This window comes from Mytilus galloprovincialis, chromosome 2, assembly GCF_965363235.1.
Source record: "Mytilus galloprovincialis chromosome 2, xbMytGall1.hap1.1, whole genome shotgun sequence".
Taxonomy (NCBI): domain Eukaryota; kingdom Metazoa; phylum Mollusca; class Bivalvia; order Mytilida; family Mytilidae; genus Mytilus; species Mytilus galloprovincialis.
The window spans coordinates 99517877-99537433 of record NC_134839.1 but is presented as its reverse complement, the minus strand read 5'-3'; positions in this window follow the sequence as shown (position 1 = coordinate 99537433).

Here is a 19557-nt window from a genome sequence, read left to right as displayed (position 1 = left end):
ATAATAATCACAGAACGGGAAAAATTTACTCCATGAGTCATTTGTTTCATGACCGCTAAATGTGAGTTTATCTATCTTTAAAATTGAATCTATTAAAGCCCATAAATGTTATCACTAGACTACATTTAACTTTTATTTGAATGGACCATTGTGACTATATTTTTGACACATATGAATTATTACTTTATCTATTGGTGTAATAAATTAGTATTTATGACGGCTAAAGCAATAATTTGAATTGTATTTCATTATGTGCGTAATCATTGACATTTAAGCAAATCTTTGGGTAGCATTTAATCCTTTTGTTTAGTACGTGTTAATATGTGACATGTTAAATTCATTATAGCATTTGCCTACGTCTGCAATAATGATGTTTGTGTCTAATAAAAATACGTATATCAGAGTAATGACATCAAAACTGACCAGCAGATATCAATGACTTTATAAGATTCTGAACTGACAATATTCAGTAAAGGCCAATGTTTCCAGACAGAAAATGACAGAAATATATCTTTCATAAAAAATATTATTAATTAATCCTAGTACCAAAACAGATAATTAGTTTTCTTAGCATGATAGTAATAACCAACCAGTAAGGAGAAATGAGAAGCTCAATGAGATATTATAACATACCTGATTGAAATCAACATCATCTCAGTAAGACTTTACAACAGTCTTTTATGAGTTTTGAACATCGGTATACTATTGTTGCATTTATTCATCTATGATTTTCTAAATCATCAGCCCAGATGTTTTGAAGACTCACTTTATACTCTTTAAGTGTCTATACTCTAAAAAGCTTATATTCAGACTCTCGCACTTTTAGCATAAAAAGTCGTTCACCTTATCACCAAATATTGCAAAATAGTGAGTTTTTCTTTTTTTTTTTTCATTTATGCATAGTTTTTGATAAAGATAGTTTCTTTTTGTCAGAAGTGTTCTTGAAAATGCCTGTACCGAGTCAGAAATATGATTACAATTGTTATCCACTGGTTTGATGTGTATGAGTTTTTGATTTTCCATTTAATTAGAGACTTTCCGTTTTGAATTTTCCTCGGAGTTCAGTATTTTTGTAATATTACTTTTTAAGGTTCCTAATATTAAAAAGTAAATCACATATTTACATCTTATCAAATCCCTAACACGTTTTAAACATATATCAATAAAATGTATTGCTTTTTTTTTATCTTTGTTCTGTTTTTTATTCGAAGTCGGGTATTGTTTGCGGTACTTTAAAAAAATGTTATGATTTGCTTTTAATGTATTGTGTTTAGACTTTATACACGTTTTTAAACACTTTGACAATTACCAATTAATTGGCATATTATGTATCTTTTTTAAATTCATATTGTCATTTAGTAAAAGTTTAACTATTCATTCTGGTGAAATTTATGAACTACATTTGTGAAGTTTGAAAGAATTTCTAAAACAGAATAATAAAGTACTATTACAACACATAACTATTTAGTATAGGTTTGTATTATAAAAAAGGCAACTTGTGAACAAATTAGTCATGTTGCCTTTGGGAGATTAAATACTACAGAGTTTTCCTACAAGGAAACAAGAGTGCATAAATCCGAATAGGATAACGCAAAGTAAATTCAGAAATAATTGTCTTGCCTAAATTCTTCCCCAAAAAATCATAATTAATTACTGTACACCAACTGATTTTTTAAATACTTTTTTAACGAATACCCCTTTCTTTTTCACTTCAAAGTGATTTAATTTGCGATTTTGAAATTCACTTGATGTAGTTGGATAATGAAAGATCCAAGTTTTCAATTTGGGCGTCGATTTATATATTCCATTATTTGAAAGAGTCAACTTAATTTCAACCGTTTGGAGCCGGCAGGTATCAATTACATTTTAATGACCTCAAGGTAGGCGTTCAATTTTCAGTCCGACAAATAATAATAACAAGGTCAATTGGCGGTTTTAAATTAATTTCATTTGGGAAGAAGAGTAAGTAAATCATCTTGTTTTGGGAACGAAATTTAGCGAACGAGATGAACAACTGAATGAAATTTTGTGACCCGATTTAAGCGACTGATAATTTGAACATCAGCAATAATATATCTTATAGGTCTTCTAACTTCGATTCTATTGATGGTATCTCTTTGTTTTCTGGATTAAGTTATTTTGATATAAATGTTTTTCTGAGTGGGCTTTCATGGCATTTCTTAAAATATAAATTTTCACAGAAGTGATAGACATGTACTAGAAATACCAACCTATTTTTGCTTTCACTATATTTTGAAAATTAATTACCCGATGAAAAATGACATGTAAAATCAGGCAGATTTTATATAAGTGACATTCAAAAGTTAAATTGGCGACGCCAACTCAAAATGAAAGACGACAAAAAGACGGACAAGTCTATACATTATTGCAACGACACACTGGGCAACACTAACCCTAGAATAAACTTGTTTTGATCTAATGTGCGCCATATACTCTGCAGCCCGGTGTCCATTTGGAAAGACCCTTAATCAACTACCGAACAACTAATTAAAAAAGCGTCAAATTTGCAAATTAACAAACCTGAATATATATAAATACATTAAAGTCATGTTTTATTCCAGCTAATTTGAAATGTAGATATATCATTTTATATTTTTTTTTCTGTTTAGTATTAAATTTATATTAAGATCCATTATGTTACATCTTGTGATCAATTTTATTTGGCAATCGTCAATGGCAGTCAGCAGGGTTAAAGAACATCAGTTGTTCGACCTGTTAGTCAAATGCGTTTTGTTTAAATATCCTTTTTAACTTTTTTGGTCTTTTGGAAAATGTTGTTTGTGCTGTTTTTAGAACCTTCTACAACGAAATTTGTTTTACATGCACATGTATAAAAATTGCGGTTTTTATCCAACGCAATCATAGGATTGAATGTAGTTTTCAATTTAGACTCGTTTATATTTTTTCGTTTGGGCTTGTATCACATTTTCCCTCCGGTTTATATGATCCGTTCATCCTATATTGACTCTCAAAATTCAAGAGTCTATCTAAAAATGAGGGTTTTTGTATATGGCCTTCCATATACCGTTTCGATCCCTAACATAACTGAAGAGACATTTATTGTCGAAATCCGGATCTGATGTACTAAAACAATATTGACACCGTATGTTTGTGGCATAACATCGTGACCACAAGTTAATTTTTTTCTGTTTAGTATTAAATTTATATTAAGATCTATTTTGTTACATCTTGTGATCAATTTTATTTGGCAATCGCCAATGGCAGTCAACAGGGTTAAAGAACATCAGTTGTTCGACCTGTTAGTCAAATGCGTTTTGTTTAAATATACTTTTTCACTTATTGGTCTTTTGGAAAATGTTGTTTGTGCTGTTTTTAGACACTTCTACAACGAAATTTGTTTTACATGCACACGTATAAAAATGCGGTTTTTATCCAACGCAATCATAGGTTTGAACGTAGTTTTCAATTTAGACTATGTAGGACTCTAAAGTGCGATGGTCCTCTAAAGTACGATGGTCACGCTAAAGTGCGATGGTCTACGCTAAAGTACGATGGTGCCTCACGCTAAAGTGCGTTGGTTGTTTGTATGCTAAATTACGATTGTATATCACGCGAAAGTGCGATGATCCAAAAGGGTAATGTTAAAGAGCTTACACGTTAAAGTATATGGATTAAAAAAAAATATATAGCTAGTATGCTAAGGTCTTAGATATGTGATGGGCTTTATAATTTACTTGTAGGCTAATACGTGATTGTTTCTAATTAAATTTAAAAGACCGACCACGTAATAGTTGCTAAAAAGGTAATTTTGTTGTCATAAAATGGTCCATTTCCTGTGGATAATTGGTGTAGATTGCCATTTCCTGTGGATAATTGGTGTAGATTGCCGTTCACACAGTCTATTACTAACGTAAAGTCGTCATTGTAAATTACAAATACAAAATTCGTTCATTGTCGGAAGGTGTAACATTTATCTGTATATTTGAAAAAGTCTACTCTCTTTAACATAAACTGTAAATAAATGTACCTTTAAAAACTTTTCATACATTTTGAAGTCCTCTTTTTCAGATTGCATGTCGAAATTTGCCGAGTTTTTTTTTTCCTTTTTTGTTGAAAAATACATCATCGGTTATATGTACAAACTAATGTTTTAGCCGACAATTTATAATTTACGCTTGAAAACATTTTCCTTTATTTGATCGAGGTTACTTTTCGATAAAATCGATAATTATCGACTCCTAGGAGTCGATATTAAGAATTGAACGATGGACAGTCAGTGCGTGAATTTTTCTTGCTACCTGATTGGAAGATATTACGAGACGTGAATAATCAAAGTTTATTGATTGGTTAGGACAATCCAAACCTAGTAAATGTCCTTCAATCCCGTAGGGTGTCGGATTTGTCCTCTCTATTTTAGCAATTAGATTTTGCCTGGTCATTAATCATGCATATTCATGATATTGGTACACAGGTAACTTTTATCTATAAATAGTCGAATCTTCTATATATATACTACTTCATAACGTGTGACCTCACGTGTGTGGTAAAATTTGTTGATTGATGCACGTGGCTATTCTAGTAAATGAATTAATCTACAAAGCGAGAGCACTTTCCATTTTCATCAGCTAAGAGTCGACTAGCCCTTTTTGAAAGGCTATTGCTTGTATTTTAATAGGGACAGCATTTAGTAAACTGCAACGCAAATTATGATTTTATTTATATAAAAACAAAATGTGTCCGTCCGCAGGATACAGGATACGTATACTTTAAAAGCGTATACTATTTCGTATATATAGTAAAATAATTGACTGCAGGAAACAATTCCTTCTTCCAGCCCCCTCCCCCCCCAAAAAAAACCAACAACATTTGCTTCATCCGACAAAGCACGGTTAGGTTTAAATAAATTAAGTCATGGACATTTGGTATAGAATCTGTTATATCACATCAAATATTCTTAATTTATCTTCCGGCATGAACACTTTTGGTTTGTATAAACGCCTGTTGACGTCATAATCCAACTACGTTTAGTACGTCTATACTTTCGCGGACCACCGCACTTTAGCGTATGCAGGCATCGCACTTTGGCGCAGACCATCGCACTTTAGCGTGACCATCGTACTTTAGCGTCCCCATCGCACTTTTAGAGTCCTACATTATATATATATATATATATATTACGGATTACAAATGTGTCGAGGTTTCTGATTGGATAACAACACAGAGATGTCAGTATATATTCAGGAAACTGCCGGGGTATATACGACGTTTTTATCCCCAATTGGAACCTCAAAAACGTCGTCATAACACCGGTTACTATGTGACGTAGTCATAAGCTATCAGACTGTCAGAGGTTCACAGAGGGAAAATAATGACGTGCTTCAGTCAATAATACATTTTTGATACAAAATCACGCAATTAATACTTTTAATACTTTAATTTGATGTTAAAAGTGTTATTAAAAATTATTACATACACGATAAAATTATGTTCACAGCAAATTAGAAAATTCTTCACGTATGCCGAACATTCAATATATATGTGTTGTCAACAAATACCTGCACTGGAAAATAACATTAAGTCAGGGGTAATCCGTAATATATGTGTAATTCAGGTCTCAGACAGGGTATATACTGTGACATTCCCGGCTTAGGGCTTATATCCCCTTCGCCTTCGGCTCAGGGGATATAAACTTTAAGCCGGGAATGTCACAGTATATACCCTGTCTGAGACCTGAATAACATATAATATATACTAGAACACTACCGTGAAATCACGGATCCGTATTGGTATTGTCTATTGTCATCTGATAAAGTCATGCCGATGATAAGATACAGTTTTCTCTGCTTTGAAACTCTTTCTGTGTGAATCCGTCGACCTGGAACTGATCAATTATTAGTAATATTAATTATTTGGAAAACAAAAGGTCCTTGAATAGAGTATTTTTTAATCAACAGCATTGTCCTATATTAGTTATAAATAAAGTTGAATTCTTTGATTCGCTGTTTTACGTCATGCCCGCTAATAAATTGAAATTTGTACCTATACGCCTTATTTTAAGTCCAGATTTTCAGTATTCGTATTGTTATCTTAGAAAGTCTTACTGATTAAAATACTATAATAGGGAACAATTTGACAATGATTGAATTTAGTAGTGTCAACCCTGTGATTATGACCCCTGTATATAGCAAAATCCTAAATACACCTTTTGGTGGTGCACCTGTCAGATGCGGAACGTAGAGAATGGATAATAGGTTACAGGTGAATATACTATCGGAATCGACCCGGAACTTGTTCATTTTTGGCAATATTAATTATGTGGAAAACAAAAGGGTCTGGAGTGGTGTAATTTTTAATCTAAATCATTGTCCTATATAAGCTATATATAAAGTTGAATTCGTTGATCTGTCGTTTTTACCCGATGACGGCTGACAAATTGGACCTCGTTATTTAAGTATTATAGATATAGTGAAATGTTCATCCAAAGTTAAAAAATGTGAATGTTTTAAAATTTCAAGTGTCCATTTAACATTGAAACGGTTCATTATTTGAGTAACGTTTAACATTTAAACGTTATTAACCTTAAAACTAGGTTTGTGCAACCTTATCCATCATTGTATGATAAAAACTGAGAAACAATACTTCTAAGACAATTTCTTGTTGCCCAGATAAGCGATCGAGGGAATTTATATTGCTATATTTTGTAGGATTTCTTTCATTTTGCTAATGTGCCTTGTCTATATGACTGTTTGCGTTTCTTTGATACATATGACGTGGCTTTGTACTTATGCATACCGTCATTGTGATATTGTAACTTTTTGCATTCTGGTTTTCATTTTTGCCTATGTTCTTTGTCTGTGTGCATCTTTAATTTGTTACATAGTGATATAGTGATTAAGATTATAACGCAATGTTGACGACGGTTGTATCCTTTTTTGAAATTTTTACCAATTATGTCTGTTTGTTTTGTTCACATATCGTTGTCAATATAATGAAATTTGGTGTGACTGTCATACAGGTGAGAGGTTAAGCTAGCTATAAAATCAGGTTTCATCCACAATTTTCTACATAAGAAAATGTCTATACCAAGCCAGGACTATGACAGTTGTCATCCGAATAGTTATTCTTTTAAAAATTGATTTAGTCAACCCTTTTAAATTGGATGTACTTTAAAACAAGAAATAATTTCATCAATATACGAACTACATTGTTTTACCATCTCGAATAAGTTTTTGATAAAAAAAAAATAATGAAAAAAAAACATTTTGGTGATTGAGATAAATAGTTATTTGGTTTCAGCTTTTCAACAGTTTTGATACTCAAAATCAATATTTAACGCTGTTCTTAGAACTGAAAACATCCAGAAAAGTCTTTTTGAGCATCTGGCGTACAAAAGTTCAATCCTGGTATTTGTGATGATTTATTAACAACCACTGGGTCAATCATACTGCAGGTGTAGGTTTTCTCTCCATGTGTATCAATAACCCAGTAGTCAACATTTCTGTTATAATATAATTTGTTTTTGATATTGTCATAATCATCAATAAAGTGTTTACAAAACTTTTATCTAAATGCTAACAAGGGGTTGATTACCTAATCTATACTAGTATTTGAAAAAAAAACAATTTCAGGATTTGGGTCTTTAATGTCAATAAATATCCGAAACAGTGAAGACATAGTTAGTTTCAGTTTTTGGTCAATAATAATAGCTAGAATGATTTAAAAACTTTGTAAAGTCCATTGAGTAGGAACTGTCCGTTATGAATTTTTCTCGGAGTTTTGTATTTTTTTTTTTTTTTTTTTGTATTTTACCTTTTTCGTACGCAGGATGAAGTTTCGTCTGTATAAGATTAATTACTGGTGATATCAAACGTACATGTATAACGCATCATTGATACGATATTTTTAGTTGGAAGAACAATTCCCGCCTTAATTGGCGTGATAATTTAGTATGGCCAATTAAACAATGATAGATTGATTGTTAAACGCAACGAATGACATGTTCTTTCACATCGAGTCCGTGCTTACTTTCAATAGCTGTGACTTTGTCAAAAACATAATGTGATTCGATGGTAGCCAATATGACATTCTGATATTACTCCTTTCACTATTGACGTCGAACACTGCGTAAACAGATAATCGCAAAAATCTCAAAATTGACAGGTAGTTTATTACAACCAAGCTAACAGTGTGTAATGGTTTCATAACGAGTCGTGAAAGCCTATTTGAGTTATAATGAGTCATTAGTCGAGGGTTAATTTTTCATAATTTGGGGACACTCATTCTGAAAATTATCACAATCAAAACATAACTACTCATCATGATAAGAAGCATACTTGTGTTATCTAAAAACGCGGTAATGCAAATAGTTGGATAATGGTATGTCTTATTGCAACCAAAATTTGAAGCCCAACAAGCCGGAATCATTTTTCATCATTGTCATAACTTATTATTGAGACGATATTTTTGAAAACATAATTAATAACGTTATCCATTGTGGTGATAAATGGTTATATAAGGTCAACAAAGCACTAACTATGCTATCTTTGTTATGGTTATATAAGGTTAGTAAGGCAGCAATTATCATATCCATGTTACATTTTACACAATTAGTGACCTATAAGCAAATGGTTAGCAGCCCGTTAATCTTAGGTTTGGTTTGTGTTAATTTGTTAAGTATCATGAATTTAGTAAATATTTTTTTTCTTTGTCTTCAAAAGTTCACAACTAGGCTACAAATCACGTAACAGCATTGTGTTAACAGTGTACTGTCGAGCTTATCTAATTAAAATTACCAATGACGATATCAGGTTTTACATGACTTGTCTCATTGGCAATCATACCATATCTTATTTTGTGTATCTACGCTTTTTAAACATCTGAGTTTTTACATCATAAACACTTGTGTTTTGACAAAAGTAAAATCACAAAAATACTGAACTCAAAAAGAAAAGTTTCTAATCTTGATGTTGATAATTTAAAGTATCAAACTTTTCTATGTTATAATAGCATCGCATTCTATAAACGCATGTCTTGTATTCTAGCGTTGAAGTGAAAGTTACTTCTAAAGTCAGAGAAAATCACAGTTCAAAATGCATAAATGTCCAATATTCAAGAACCAATTACTTTGTATTCAAGAATTAAAAGATACTTAATCTATATTAAGTAATGTATAAATCAATCGTAACAAGTCATAAAGCAGTTCCTCCAATCCTTAAATGTAAGACAACATAGCCTTACCGATGTTCAAATCTTATAAGTCGTTTATAAATCAAGGGAATTATAAAATAAAGATTTGACTTTTATACACTGCATCAAATATATGAATGTTTACATATTGTATTTTTTAAAAACAGAATACTATATGTATAATGAAATTTTGGGCTGTGCATTGTTATTCAAATAATCATATAAATATAAAAGAGGGACGAAAGATACCGGAGGGACAGTCAAACTCATAAATCGAAAATAAACTAACAACGCCTGGCTAAAAATGAAAAAAGACAAACAGACAAACAATAGAACACATGACACAACATAGAAATTAAAGAATAAGCAACACGAACCCCACCAAAAACTAGGGGTGATCTCAGGTGCTCCGGAAGGGTAAGCAGATCCTGCTCCATATGTGGTACCCGTCGTGTTGCTTATGTTATAACAACTCCGGTAAATAGTCTAATTTTGTAGGTCACATTCATGAAAGGGATTGTATATACGACGTAAGGAATATATCAGATATCATTTGTGAAACGGTTATTCCATAAAAGTCAACCAACTCGTGATGGCGTTCGTAAAATTTACGAAGGGATGATTTCAACTTCACTATTTGGAACTCTTGGTTTAATAGCTTCCTTGTGCGCAGCAACCCTCTATCAAGAAAATCATGATAGAAATGCAAGCACGGGAATATCGTATCAATTAGGAGATATATACCCCGTATGCAGGTGCTGCTGGAATGTTGCTACTTAGAATTGGAAAGTGTACATTTGGAAAGCTAAAATCATCTCTTTTGTCGTGAAGTTTTGTTTTCAACCGACCCTCATTGCCAATTTCTAGATGTAAGTCAAGATATGAGGCCGACTCTACTCATATAACTAACATACTCATATGTTATAATTTGAAAATAAGTTGATGTTTATATTACTTAAAAATGAAACAATAATGTATTTTGATATGTTTGAAACGTTTTTCGGAGACCCACAAATAATAGCCATATTCATTAAAGGTCAACTTTTGTTGAGGTAATTAGTATTTCTGTTTCTTAAAAAGACTGTCAGTAGATCAAACCAAGTACATATTCAAACCTGTGCAATACTTTGTTAAAAGACCCAATCGATTTACATCCACAATCGAATCACTTTAGTCAATCTTTTATCGGGGACTAAAAGCACCCCCCTCTTTTAGCGGCAAGTGCTATAAAAATAAAAATGAAACGTAAGTTTAATGCGTCCAACGTGTATTTTTTTAATCATTTTAAATCAATAATACTTTTATCATTTATTCCTTGTTACGGAGTGCAACATTGGAACTGTCTAAAATGTAGGTGAGGGTTGAATAACAATAAAGGGAAGATTTTCAAATATCGAAGTTTTCCATAATGATACAAAATACTGTATTTTTCAATTTGTATCAACAGTTTTAAGAAAGAGTTATGAACATTTTATTTTTTGACCTCAGAATTATAAAATACTAAGTTCTTCTGTACTTGCATAAGACAGATAATTACATTGATGAATAAATAAGTTTATATTGTCATGACACTTTAATACGGTAATAGCATTAAGCAGTGACGATTACCGTATAATTTAATGTTTTACGCATTTACTGACCATTTATCGAATGGTGGGTAGCTATTCGACCATTGATATTGTTTACATTAATCTGTTTAGTATCAACTTTATTGTAGCATTTATCTACGTCTATCATAGTTTTAAATTTGCATATAAATCACGTGTCGACAACGTGTGGACCATATCTGATTTCCATTTTGACATCCCGTTAAACTAACACTCATCCAAGACTATAGAGGGCTATTTTTTTTTATAAAGAAACCACCTATCAATTCAATTTCATAACACATTATTAGTTTCATTGCATTTGGATTTTGGAAAATATTATTGATCCACGCATGTTGAAATGTAAAATATTTGCTGCGCCAACTTTATAAACACCTATCTGGAAATTGACAATTTAAGGATGTACATATCTGAGGAAAAAAAAACATTTCTAGAATTAAACTTTTTTTCTTAACCTGATTTTTTGACTGTCAACGAATAATTGGTAAAGATAAAATCATATGGTGGTGCATTTCTTTTTTGCTACGACCTTTTTAAAGTATCTAATTTTTATGACTTTTACCTATTTTTGGGCAATTCGTGTAAAAAATACGGTTCCACAATTAAACTTTTGTTCACACTTTAAATAAAGATAAATTGGACCAATCTGAATAAATTTAAATTAAAAACATATCAGTAGATGTTGATATAAGGAAGTTTTAACATAGTTTAATGGTTTTTTTTTATGTCAAATGTACAATGCTATCAATTTTTGTCAATTTATGATTTTTCTCTGTTTTAGAACAAACTGCATATTTTTCACGTCATAAACACTTGTGTTTTGAATTTATGTTGATAGTTTACCTTAGCTGTATTTGGCAAAACTTTTAGGAATTTTGATCCTCAATGCTTTTCAACTTCGTGCATTATTTGGCCTTTTAAACTGTTTTGTATTCGAACGTTACTCATGAGTCTTTTGTAGACGAAACGCGCGTCTGGCGTAAATACAAAATTTCAATCCTGGTATCATGATGAGTTTATTAACTCATCTATTCCTTGTTATAGAGTGAAACATTGTCACTGTCTTAAATATTTCGTCAGCAAGCCATTGTTCCACTACTAAATGGTCTATTATATTTACTAGTACACTTGGTAAAATCAAAAACCTGATACTAAATTGTTCAAATAAGGCCGCGGAAAATAGCGAAATTAATTACTTTTTGAGTGTTAAAAATTCGTTGGAAGTACTTGATAAATTACATGTTTATATTGGTGACTTTGAACTTTTTAATTTTTCTACACTATATACCACTTTGCCTCATATTATTAAGAAACAAAATACACACCGAATCAAATGGATACTAAAGAAATTTATCCTGTTGAACTAACTTTAAAGAAAGCAAATACCAACAATGAACACTGCCCTTTATCGATCTTGATATATCGTATCATTAACGGGAAGCTTAATACCAAAATTTATGATAAAAGAGAAGATTTTTCATTTCCTATCATTCAGTATCCATTTTTAGATGGCGACGTTCCCTTGTCACCATCTTATGGTGTTTATATATTTCGACTTGTACGAATCGCTCGTGTATGTAACAACTATTTCAGCGCGAGAAATGTATGTATTACTGAAGAGTATTACACCAGGGTTTTCGATATCACAAACTAGTCAAAACATTTACTAAATTTTCGGTAAATATAATTCAACATGCAGACATCTTATACGTTCAGGTATTTCACAATCATTCTTTGTGGTAATATTTTTTACAAAGCACAAAATGTCGGCATTCGCCTCAAAAGCTAGCAAAATCTCTAAACAGACTGATTAAGACGGTATATAGTTACGTTGTCAATCAGTTTAATTGAGGTCTAGATTGGCATGTCAGTAACTGCTAGTAGTATTTTTTTATTTATGTGAAATAGTCATTTTGATTAGTTTCTTTTGTTATCTATTCTGACATCAGACTCGGAATTCTTTAAAACTGAGTTTTACTGTGCGTATTGTTGTGTGTTTGTTTTTTCTACATTGGCTAGAGGTATAGGGGGAGGGTTGAGATCTAAAAAATATGTTTTACCCCGCCGCATTTTTGCGCCTGTCCAAATCAGGAGCCTCTGGACTTTGTTAGTCTTGTATGATTTTTAATTTCAGTTCCTCGTGTATATTTCGGAGTTTAGTATGACGTCCATTATCATTGAACTAGTATACATTTTTGTTTAGGGGCAAGCTGAAGCACGTTTCAGGTGCGTGATTTTCTCGCTGCATTGAAGACCTATTGGTGGACTTCGGTCGTTATTTGCTCTTTGGTCGGGTTGTTGTCCCTTTGACACATTCTACATTTTCATTCTCAATTCTATTGAGAGTTGATTATCAATATAGGGAAGATTAAATGTTGACATTTTCCTTATGATACAAAATACTGCTTTTTTAATTTGTATCAAAAAATCAAAGAAAGGGTTATAAAAAGTTCATTGCTGACGGCTGTATTATACAATACTATGTCCTCGTGTTCTTGCAGTAGACAGATAATTGAATTTATGAATAAATAAGTTGGTATACGGTAATATCATTAAGCAATGATGATTATCGTATAATTTAATATTTTACGCATTTACTGAACATTTATCGAATGGTGGGCAGCTATTCGACCATTGATGTTATTTACATTAACCTGTTTAGTATCAACTTTATTGTAGCATTTATCTACGTCTACCATATCTGACAACTTTATTATTTATAATATTTCCATACGGTTAAACTAACACTCATCCAAGACCATAAGAGTGCTATACTTTTGATAAAGAAACCACCTATCTATTCGATTTCATAACACATTATTAGTTTAATAGCATTTGGATTTTGGAAAATATTATTGTTCACGCAGGTTGAAATGTAAGATGTTTGCTGTGCCAACTTTATAAACACTTGTGTTTTATCTTGAAATTGAGATAATTTAAGACACATAAAAACAAATTTAGTTTTTTTTAAATAGGATAAATATCTTAAATATTTCAGCCCGAAAAGCTTTCAAATAACATTCAAGAACAAAAATCTTATCTGTGTGCTCAATGTATTTTGGAAATACGTTCATAAATTTGTGTTATAACTGTTAAAATAAATCTGCACCTTCAATTGGCAAGCCAATAACTGTAATACGAAAGAGTGAGATCAAATTTGATCCCCAAAATAAGTAAAGACGCACGAGGTCAACGCGCATCTACAATTCTTTTGAAACATTTGGAAAACAGTTCAGACTAGCATTCCGAAAGAATTGAGGAAAGTTAACGAACACAAAGGAAAGCATGAGCCGACAAACATTCCTGTTATAGCTGTGCCGGACGAATTTGCTTTAAGGATTCCATGGAAAGGACTTTTCTTGTCTTCTTAGTTGATCAATTCTCCAGAGTATTTACTTCTGTTTCGCCGAGTTTAAATTGGCCTTTGTTGGCGGTACAATTGCTTTCTAGGGTCTGGTAAATCAATTTATTGATAGTCTAACGGAGCATACTCAAGGAAATATTGTCTTAAAAAGGCTATTGATGCTTTCAATCAAACCATGACCATCGTCCAATTTTTATCCATGTAGAAAAAAACAAGTCGCCTTTGTAAGAGAATGACGAGTTTACTGTTGTAAAGTTAACTTATTCAATGCAGAAAGTGAGCAAAGACGGTAGTAATTTTTTTTGTAAGCCTTTAAGACAATAATAATCAAAACCAAGGAGTAAACAAAGACTCAAAAAACCAAAGGACATTTACATCAACAGTTATAAATAATAAATAAGAAACAACACGACCTCCACTAAAAACCGGGAGTGAATTCAGGTGCATCGGAAGGGTAATCATTTCCTGTACCGTATACGGCACCCGTCGTGTTATTTCTTTGTTCAGTTCGGTAATGAATTGACTAGAGCAAGATTCACCAACATACGCAAAAATTCAAATTACTTTTGCTTGATCAGTTTTAGTTGTTTCATACAGAGCTTTGAGATCATGCATTGTTCCTCAGTCTTCCGGATAATGATCTTTTATATCACCCATATGGCTAGGAACACAGTGTTCTCTTGAATGATTTACATGAAACAATGGATGCTGTTTTGATATGTTCATACCATCTAACGTCTAGTTCAAACCGAATACATGTTATTTCAATTATTAATATATATCATTGATGAAAGCCTAGAAAAAAAAAGCTCACTTCTGAATCCGTTAGATAAGTATTTTACATCTCGACAATCAATGTCTCTTCAGTCTTGTTCATTGCTAAACTATCATACAATTACACTACCAATTTTGAAATCCTTTATTCCTTTCAAACAAAGTGGAACAATAAAAGAGGGACGAAAGATACCAAAGGGACAGTCAAACTCATAAATCTAAAACAAACTGATAACGCCATGGCTAAAAATGAAAAAGACAAACAGAAAAACAATAGTACACATGACACAACATAGAAAACCAAAGAATAAACAACACGAACCCCACCAAAAACTAGGGGTGATCTCAGGTGCTCCGGAAGGGTAAGCAGATCCTGCTCCACATGTGGTACCCGTCGTGTTGCTTATGTGATTACAAATCCGGTAAATAGTCTAATTCGGTAGGTCACATTCATGAAAGGGAAGGGGATTGTAGTTACGACGTAAGGAACATATCCGATATCATTTGTGAAACGGTTATTCCATAACGGTCAACCAACTCGTGATGGCGTCCGTAAAATTTACGAAGGGATGATTTCAACTTCACCATTTGGAACTCTTGGTTTAATAGCTTCCTTGTGAGCAGTAACCCTCTATCAAGAAAATCATGATAGGAAATGCAAGCACGGGAATATCGTATCAATTGGGAGATATATACCCCGTATGCAGGTGCTGCTGGAATGTTGCTACTTAGAAATGGAAAGTTCACAATTGGAAAGCTGAAATCATCTCTTTTGTCGTAAAGTTTTGTTTTCAACCGACCCTCATTGTCAATTTCTAGATGTAAGTCAAGATATGAAGCCGACTTAACTGTATCTGTAGTATCCTTTATCTCCAATTCGATGGGATAGATGTGTTCCACATAGTCACCAAATTTTGAATTGTTTAGTGAAAGAACGTCATCTATATAGCGGAAAGTAGAGTTAAAGGATATTGCTAACTTCTTATCTTTCTTCCTAAGAAGTTCCTGCATGAAGTCAGCCTCATAATAATAAAGAAACAAGTCGGCAAGTAGAGGGGCACAGTTTGTTCCCATTGGGATGCCGACAGTCTGTTGAAAAACACGTCCTCCGAACGTTACAAATATGTTGTCAATCAAGAAATCAAGCATCTTGATAATATCGGTTTCAGAGAATTTTTTGTTTGAATCAGAGTGATTCTTTACAAAGTATGATTTATCCCTCCCTAAGACAAGATACTTGTATCTACGTTGGCCATTCTTTTTTATGAAGCAAAGTAAAATGTTGATTGTTTATTTCAAAATTAGGATAATTCTTTAATGTGAACTTTGTTGACACTGCTACCACTGATAGAAAGAGTAAAACCAAGTCTCACTTTTCAGGACTAAGATGGGTGAGTAACAATTTGTGGTTCCTTCAAATTTTCAGGTCACCATTCTTTATTCAAGTTTTTCTGTTAAATAAGGGTAAAATATAACGGGAATAATAAAGATAATTGTACCAGCTCTAAACTAATACCCAACATATGTGGAATATGTGAAGACATAATAAATATTAGTTCCAGGCTAAAGAATTGGAAGTTTGCTACGATAGCTAATGCGGTTGGTCAAGTAGCCTTTTTGATTGGAAACTGCACAATCATAGTTGCCAAAATATCCCAAAAGCATGGGTTAAAATTTCACAAGGAATACATATTTATCATATTTGAGCTTAATTTCAATTAGGGCTTGGAATCAAATACTAGGCTCGTCTCAAAAAGTGTAGATGTTAATGTCCATACTACTACAAATGTATATTATGTGGTTTCTCAAAATCTTTAACAAACAAAATCAAAGTGCTTGTAAGCACCAAAGGTTAAAGAATGTGATAACTATCAGTGGGTAGATTAAAAATATTGCATTGTCAATAAAGCATTGGTTGTAGTTGATTCAACTAAAATTCTAGACAATGGGAGATAACTCTAATTTTTAAAGATGACTTTAACAATGACAGCATTTATATTTTTAGACCAGATATTAGATTCCTGCACCTTGCAAAAGTTATGTAATTTTCTTGACAGGTGTTACATTGTTTTGTGACTTGAATATCTGAGCATGTATTTACGTTGATAACCCCATTGAGAGGATGTATAGAATGATATGATCAATGCACTCTATTTTGTGTATCAAAAAGGTAGCAATAAATCTTGGAAGATTTATACATTCAAGTCAGTAACATAGGGTTTGATTGCATTTCATGCAATCTTAAACCAAAAAGGGTAAAACCTGCTCAATACATATTGTACTATGAAAGAAGAAATAAGCTGTATGTATGAAAGTTTATTCATAGCCATTTCAAATATGTATAATAAGATATACATATAAATATATACCATATAATCTTACAAAAACAATAAAATATATGTATGTAAAGAAAGCATAAACCAGAACTCCTAGCATAAAAAAAAACATCCCATGCCTCATAAAGAAATTGTCAGGAAGATAATCAGATCTAAAATGTGGATAAAATTACCCCATGCAAAACATTTACTAAATCATTAAAGGAAGACAATTTATATCAATATAACTTCAGAATTAATGAACAACAATTTGATCTGCCAGAATGGTAAGATAAGCCAATAATAAATTAACCATACTTTTGAATTACTAATTTGGTGATTGTTACTAAGTCAAGTCTTTTGACTGGTAAAACTTTTAAGAAGTTTAAATCATATGATCATATTCATTCAAAAAGGAACTACTTGGTTCAACAAGCTATATACCAATCATAAATTTTATGTCACCATATTTAAGATAATTGTGCTATAATATAAATAACAGCAAGCAAGCAATTTTTTGACAGCAGAGACAATCTAATTAAAAAAGAAAGAATTCAAAATACAGACTTTTAAAACATTTTTTTTCAAAGACTCAAGACTTTTAACATTGTCAAAAAGAGACAAATTTACAATTAAAAATAACTTAATTAAAATACTTCTTAACCTTCCTAATTAATTATTAATTGTCATGAATGAATATATCTATGCACCAAATATTCCCCATAACCATCAATATATATCAAATAGTATAAAAGCCTCAAAGAACTGTTAATAACATATGTAGATAATAACTGGTCATAATCTGCTCAAGGGACACTGATATATTCTACTTTGTTACTGTAGAAAAGAGTGTTAATTAGAGACATTTAAATAATGGGTGTAAACATGTGGATTTCTATCTGTAAATGAGCAGAAATTATCACAATTGACAAATATATAATTCAGATAAACTCTTAAGTTAAGAAAAACAAATATTTATATAAGTGATAAGCACAAATTAAAAATTGATGTATCATAGTTGAAATAGAAGTCACTATTTATTTTTAGTCCCAAATGAAATGTTTCTAGATTTTTAAACATCCCTGGCTTGGAAATGTGTAGGTTTGAGACTTCCTGATGAATATGAGTCAGATGCATGAACTTTTTATGAACTTTTTAAGTCAATTTTTTACTTATATAACTGAATTTCATAATGCATGCAGGAATTTTTGTTAGAAAGTACTTAAATATATTTTCCATATTATAACTGAAATTATATAAAATGTAAAAATGACATTATCTGGTATGAATATGAAAAAAGTTTCTGCTGAATGAAGACATTTACCCCAGTTTCATTAATATAGGTTATTTGTTGTGCTATCTGCCTATTTATTCTTACTAAGAAATGAATTATTGACTCTTTCTTCTAAATCAAGGATCATCACAGAAATCACCTTTCAGGTATTAAAAATTTTGAAAAAAAATAATCCTATAATTCATTTTATAATTTCAGTGCTTAGAAAGTTCTTTTCTTAATTTAGCTTCATCAGTTAAACTCAAACTTAAAATTTCCAAGACCAAGGAAGTACAAAAACCTAAATACTATAGGACTTAATAAACATGTGTTATCACCAGGCTTTAATATAAAAGGAACGTCCTAAAATAACTGTTTAGTATATTTTGCTATATTACTTTACAAGGATTATAAAAGCAACTATGTACTTTAAAAATATATAAATATATGTATAATTAACTACAGTATATAATGATACCTGAAAGATACTGCTTAACCTTAAAAACTGATTTAACCAGTTATTGAGATTATTGACACGTAAAGTAATATGTAATAATGGAAAATTAATTTTAATGAAAAAAGGTTAAAACCTAAGAAAAAAAAAATATAAAAAAATTCAATAATTTGTATATGTAAAACTAATATGGACAAAGCTGATGGCATTCACACATTTCTTTATTACACTATAACAAATGAGGTGAATAAGTTTAAGTGATTTTATATGAGGTTGGTATTGGTTTTCTGCCACCATAAAGAAGGATGACCTTTTGTTATTGTTTCTAGTTTTATCGCCCCTCTCAAAAGTATTAGATGTTTTCATTGGTTTCATAATCATATAAAATCACACCTCACTGTTGGTCTGTCAATGAAAATATAAGTGTTCTGTCAAAGTTTCAATTAGAAACTACAAAGTACTTATGTTAGGTCCTATTGTATTATATATTTTAGTAGTTTGTTACTTAAATGAATTTGACGAATAGATGTTAACAAAACAAATATGAACAAGTCAATAAAATAACAAAATATATGTACATATATTAAAAAAACGTTCCTGAT